The 7,300-nt window shown below is 41.1% G+C and overlaps 1 pseudogene; it reads left to right on the top strand.

Moving 5' to 3' along the window:
• On the top strand, positions 1–7,300 carry LOC130090933 (HEPACAM family member 2-like; annotated as a pseudogene).

The raw sequence follows: 7,300 nt of genomic DNA on the forward strand, positions 1-7,300 counted from the left end.
ATGTGGTATCAGACCTTTGGATCCCACTGTATCTATATTATTGATTCATTTTGTAAATTATTTCTTAAAAAACAATATATATAATAGTTTGTTTAAGATATATTTTAACTATCCATTGTAACAAATTCTCTAATTAAATGAAGTGTTTTGTGCTCCAGGTGTTCTCAGTAATAATGAGTGGAATGTGATGTATCCTCCTCCGATCTGTGCTGTGAGGGGATCCAATGTCACTATTGCCTGTTCATTTACATATCCACCGGCGCAAGTAGAGCGAGTGCTGTGGTGTTCAAAGAGATCAAACCATGATGTCTGTAAAAAATATGCCATATGTTTATGACAGTGGTGCCAATAATAATCAAAGCAACTTTCAATACATTGGAGATAAAACTTCAAATTGTTCTCTTTTGATCAGTAATATTACTCAAACATATTCTGGAGAGTATAAATTCAGATTTATAACCAATTCGCCAGGCGGAAATTGGACAGGTGATCCTGGAGTGGAAATTTCAGCACACGGTAAATATAAAAGGTTTATTCTGGGGGAAAAAAATACTTGATGCTTTTGTTGTTGCTGTTTTGTTTTCTAAAAGAATCCCTCAATTTCATTATGGGCTTTTTCTCTTGTTTTCTGACAGATTTAAGGGTGTTAATGACCAGATCGAGAGACAATGGAAGCATAATAGTAGGAGACTCTTTGAGTCTGACATGCACACTCGACTGCTCTAATTTAGATGAAGTTCAGTGGTTTAAGAATGAGGAACCGATGACACATTCAGACCCCATCCTCACCTTCAGCAGTGTAACTACTGAAGACTCTGGGAATTACTCTTGTTCGTTGAGGAACTTTAAAACAACTGTATCTGAAGAATTTAGAATTTACATTGAAGGTTGGTTGAACTGGTAAACATATTACACATACTTTCATATCTACACGATCATATTCATCTTTGGAAAATGACAGGTTTGTGTATACTTTAAAGCAAATGATCTATCCCTTTGTCCTCAATAGATGTTGCTGTGTCCCCAACAGTTCTGATTATTGTAGTGTCTTTACTCTCACTTGGTTTCGTTATTGCAGCTGTGATGCTTATAAGAAGGTATAGACTTTTTGTTTTGTTTGTTCTTGCACACACCAATGTATTATAACTCTTTCAGTCAGTCTGAATGAAACATTAACTGACCTTCCACAATTCAGAAAACACATAAGAATAAAAATGACTTTGAAAGTGTCACGAACACACACAGGGGACAGAAGATCTAAATGCAGCAGTCTTTTATTTAAAGTGTAATCCAAAATCAAAGTACTCTAGGCAGGGTTCAAAATCCACAAAGGCAGTCCAAAACATAAAACACAAACAAGGCTCAGGCAAGGGTAAGACACAGAAGTGTGAGGACATAAAACAACGACTTTGTACACATACTAACACAGACAGGGAATATATACACATATCTAACAAGACTAACACAGAACAGCTGGGAATAATGATTACGGGGAACAGCTGAGTGCAATGAACTGATGAGTGACAGTGACAGACAGAATGCTGGGAATTGAAGTCAAATGTGAAGGACACCGTGAGAACGAGGACCTCTAGTGATAAACAAGGGAACACCACCAAACACCGTGACAGAAAGTGCATTTTGGGTTTCTGCCCGAGAGTTTTATGTTGGCGAGGGCGAGTGAGTGAGGCTTGCGACACAAAGACATTATTCAGTTCACACATTTGTTTGTTTATTTTGTTTATTTATTTGTTAAAATAAATAAGTATTTTAAAATATTTTCTGAAATCATCCAAGATCTTATCAGCAATTTATAATGCATGTCTGCTACATTTACTTTTAAAGGAAAGGGGAAACTTGCGGCAAACAACAGGAGGAAGAAGAAGAAAACCAGGTTTCTAAATATTGCACTCACCAAACAACTGTAAAGATATTTGTAAAAAAAAAAAAAAAAGATTTTTTCTTTTCTTCATTTGCTGACAGGCATCTGTCAATACTGAAGCCACTTTTTAAAAACTCTTCATACAGTCATACCAACATAAATCTTGGCCAAACAGTTAATCTTACCTCCAAAACTTACTCAGACCAACAAAACACTTAATATATCTCAAAATAAGCTTCTCATTCAGAAAGCATACAATCACTCATCACTCACTCAGAACAACTGGCCTAAAAACAACAACAGGGAGCATTAGATAAATTATAAATCATAAATTAATTATCATAAATGAACTTTTATCTTTGAAGTTTGAATGATTTTTCACATATTTAGAAAATTCATTATAGGATAAGAATAACATCTTTTCATTTTACTGGTCGCATTACAGCATATGTAACAAGAATGAATGAGAAATGCAGCAATTTACTTGCGAAAAACATTGAAAACGTTGAAAGAAAAAAACGAATTCCTGAAGCATAATAATTTCAAAAACAAAAAACATCAACAAGATGTCTAGTATAATGACGTATGTGCAGTATTGGAGTCCTGTGCCAGGTGTCCTTTCTGTGTGGATGTTCTCTCCATGTTGATGTTGGTTTACTCTGGTACTGCAGTTTCCCTCTCAATCCAAAGACATAGAGGACAGGTGAATTGGAGACTGTAAGTTTTCTCGTAGGTGTGAGTTTGAAAATGAATGTGTGCGTGTGTGTCATCCCTGTGATGGACCGGCAATCTGTCCAGGGTGTTTTGGGACAAAAATAGACTAAAAACAGCATACCTGGGTCAGCTTTCAGCTGAAATTGCAAACAGTTGTTTATTATTATTGTAAATATAGATAAGATTTTATATTTCCATATCACTGCAGAAATGCACAGAGTTTACCATTATTCTGATTTGAATGTGTTATCAGTTTTGAAAGCAGAGTGTTAGCATTTGAAAAATGTGCTAATATAGTTTTTTGCAGATGGTGAAGTATGAATGACGAAAGTGTTCATGGAATTTGGAAAATGTTCTCATTTAATGCATTTCATGTGAAAGCACGGTTTGGTCCGCAGACTTCTGTTTCGCTGAATGTGTGAAGAGAAAAAAAAACTGTTCTGTTGCAAATTGCTGTCTTATTCAATTTTTTTTTGTATATTATGTTAGGTTTTTAACTTAAGTTTAACAGTTTTGAAAAGAGTATATAAACATGTGTAAAGTGGCCTATAGGTACATAGAGTTTTGGTAGTGAGTAAGTCAGAAAATACCTTTACAGTTTTTTTTTCAATCGCTAACAAGCGCTTACCCATAATTCAGATAAACTCTTAACACAGACTCACACCTACAAAACACAATTGGCCAAATGGATAATATTCTTCTCAAAAACACATTTTGTTACTAACCCTTCATTTCAAAATAGAACACATCTTTCTCTGCACACACTAACTTTACCAAAACACTGAACATCTGACTCAAAATGAAATTATTCTGTCAAAGAATAACACTTGTTTTCACTTCACAAGGTAGGCCTACATGCAGTCAATCAAAGTACACCAGGTTTCAAAATACTGGCTGTTGTTGACATTACAAAAACTGCATAGACTTTGATGTTTCAGTTTTACAGGTATTTGCATGCAAAACATGCAATCCACTGTTTTTACACTAAATTTCTTGGTTGGGAACTGTATGCCCACGTAATGTTCACATTCAAAAGCATTCCAGTAAAAAGCAAATCAGTTTTTTTTCACCTCTCACTGCATCTCTTACTGAACCTGCATCTCCCACTGCATCTCTCACTGCTCCTGCATCTCTCACTGCATCTCTCACTGCACCTCTCACTGCATCTCTCACTGCTCCTGCATCTCTCACTGCATCTCTCACTGCTCCTGCATCTCTCACTGCATCTCTCACTGCACCTCTCACTGCATCTCTCACTGCTCCTGCATCTCTCACTGCATCTCTCACTGCACCTCTCACTGCATCTCTCACTGCTCCTGCATCTCTCACTGCATCTCTCACTGCTCCTGCATCTCTCACTGCATCTCTCACTGCACCTCTCACTGCATCTCTCACTGCTCCTGCATCTCTCACTGCATCTCTCACTGCTCCTGCATCTCTCACTGCATCTCTCACTGCACCTCTCACTGCATCTCTCACTGCTCCTGCATCTCTCACTGCATCTCTCACTGCACCTCTCACTGCATCTCTCACTGCTCCTGCATCTCTCACTGCACCTCTCACTGCATCTCTCACTGCTCCTGCATCTCTCACTGCATCTCTCACTGCACCTCTCACTGCATCTCTCACTGCTCCTGCATCTCTCACTGCATCTCTCACTGCACCTCTCACTGCATCTCTCACTGCTCCTGCATCTCTCACTGCTCCTGCATCTCTCAATGCATCTCTCACTGCTCCTGCATCTCTCACAGCATCTCTCATTGCATCTCTCACTGCATCTCTCACTTCTCCTGCATCTCTCACTGCACCTCTCACTGCACCTCTCACTGCACCTCTCACGGCATCTCTCACTGCATCTCTCACTTCTCCTGCATCTCTCACTGCACCTCTCACGGCATCTCTCATTGCATCTCTCACTGCATCTCTCACTTCTCCTGCATCTCTCACTGCACCTCTCACTGCATCTCTCACGGCATCTCTCACTGCATCTCTCACTTCTCCTGCATCTCTCACTGCACCTCTCACTGCATCTCTCATTGCATCTCTCACTGCACCTCACACTGCACCTCTCACTGCATCTCTCACTGCTCCTGCATCTCTCACTGCACCTCTCACTGCATCTCTCACTGCTCCTCTCAGTGCATCTCTCACTGCATCTCTCACTGCATCTCTCACTGCTCCTCTCACTGCACCTCTCACTGCACCTCTCACTGCATCTCTCACTGCACCTCTCACTGCATCTCTCACTGCATCTCTCACTGCATCTCTCACTGCACCTCTCACTGCATCTCTCACTGCATCTCTCACTGCTCCTGCATCTCTCACTGCACCTCTCACTGCATCTCTCACTGCTCCTGCATCTCTCACTGCACCTCTCACTGCACCTCTCACTGCATCTCTCACTGCTCCTGCATCTCTCACTGCACCTCTCACTGCATCTCTCACTGCTCCTCTCACTGCATCTCTCACTGCACCTCTCACTGCATCTCTCACTGCACCTCTCACTGCATCTCTCACTGCACCTCTCACTGCATCTCTCACTGCATCTCTCACTGCACCTCTCACTGCATCTCTCACTGCATCTCTCACTGCACCTCTCACTGCATCTCTCACTGCATCTCTCACTGCACCTCTCACTGCATATCTCACTGCATCTCTCACTGCACCTCTCACTGTATCTCTCACTGCATCTCTCACTGCACCTCTCACTGCATCTCTCACTGCATCTCTCATTGCATCTCTCACTGCACCTCTCACTGCATCTCTCACTGCACCTCTCACTGCATCTCTCACTGCATCTCTCACTGCTCCTGCATCTCTCACTGCATCTCTCACTGCATCTCTCACTGCATCTCTTACTGCTCCTGCATCTCTCACTGCATCTCTCACTGCTCCTGCATCTCTCACTGCATCTCTCACTGCTCCTGCATCTCTCACTGCATCTCTAACTGCTCCTGCATCTCTCACTGCATCTCTCACTGCATCTCTTACTGCTCCTGCACCTCTCACTGCATCTCTCACTGCTCCTGCATCTCTCACTGTATCTCTCACTGCATCTCTTACTGCTCCTGCATCTCTCACTGCAGCTCTCACTGCATCTCTCACTGCTCCTGCATCTCTCACTGCATCTCTCACTGCATCTCTCACTGCACCTCTCACTGCATCTCTCACTGCATCTCTCACTGCATCTCTCACTGCACCTCTTACTGCATCTCTCACTGCTCCTGCATCTCTCACTGCTCCTGCATCTCTCACTGCATCTCTCACTGCTCCTGCATCTCTCACTGCATCTCTTACTGCTCCTGCATCTCTCACTGCATCTCTCAGTGCTCCTGCATCTCTCTCTGCTCCTGCATCTCTCACTGCATCTCTCACTGGGCCTGCTCTTCTCCCTGGGCCCCTGGCTCTTACTCTTCCTCGTCCAGACATTACAGTGTTTGTCTTTTTCTGTTTCCAAAAACATCACTCCTCAAAGTCCTCCTTTTACTGTATAAGTGTCAATGTAGAAAAAAATAACCCTTGCCACTGAGTCTATGCCAGACTGGAAACAGCTGTGGTTGGCCCAATTTACCCAACATAAATAAGCTGTGGGTCAATTATTCAATTGTTTGTTTATTATCAGCTGAGATATATTGTTTTTGAACTGATATCATTGCAGAAGCAGAGGTTTTTATACTGTATCTAAGGTTTGGAATATTGTTTTTGCTATTGTGGGATGGTGTGTGTTAACATTTGTAAATACTACAAAAACAATCCATAATTTTGTTGGGAGGTATAGCTTGTCTGTTAAGAAAATGTAAGCATTGTAGAAATGTGTTCACTGACTGCATATTGTGTGAAAACGACATGAAATGTGTGAATGGTATGGCCAGAAAAGACCGTTGCTGCGCTAATTGTGTTTAAAGTGTTGAAAATGTGACAACTGGTTGGACAAATGCTTGTTAGCGACTGAAAAAAACTGTAATTTAAAATGTTGTGAGTCAGTGAATACATTTTGTGCCAAAGCAGCTCACTGCTGCAAACTTACTGCATATTAGCTCACATAAACTGCTGTTGTGATTACTGTGTGATGAGTTTTGAAAGTATTAAGAAATGTGTCCTAGCGTAAAAAACTGTAAACTGAAAGACTAACACCTGGTGCCTGGTGCTACATTTACTGTAATAGTGCCACATCTAATTGTTTTGATTGCATTTCATATTTTAGATTCAAAATATAGTAGTGTTTGAAAAATCTGTGGGGGGATGGGGGGGGGGGGCTGTAAATGCAACAAAAGATGACAGTTAAAGACATGTTCTGTGCCATTTTCTTGCTGTAGGCTGAAACCGAGGCACACATAGTCTCCACATACCTAGAGGAAGCCAAGGATGTGCTGCAGGAAGTGCAATATGAATCTGTCAACATTCAACCCAAAGAACTCCTTCAAATGTGAGCATTCAAGAGACACATCACTAAAATTCCGTGCTGTACTTACATTTTGTAATCTGACCATTAGTTATGAAGACGATGCAACATGTTTAATCATATTTGACTGTCTTTCATAATATTGATAGTGAGTAAATATATGTTCGTGAGTATTTCACTGAAACGATTATCTTTATTTCTAGGTCTGCCAACACAGAGCAGGAGAATGATTCAGCCATCTACAGCACCGTGATGTTATACTTTCAGCAGTAAAGATACAGATGTGTGTAAGTGAGTGAGTGAGT

The sequence above is a fragment of the Rhinichthys klamathensis genome, unplaced genomic scaffold (genome assembly GCF_029890125.1).
Source record: "Rhinichthys klamathensis goyatoka isolate OS25496 unplaced genomic scaffold, OSU_Roscu_1.1 h1tg000006l_1, whole genome shotgun sequence".
In the NCBI taxonomy this organism is placed as follows: Eukaryota; Metazoa; Chordata; class Actinopteri; order Cypriniformes; family Leuciscidae; genus Rhinichthys; species Rhinichthys klamathensis.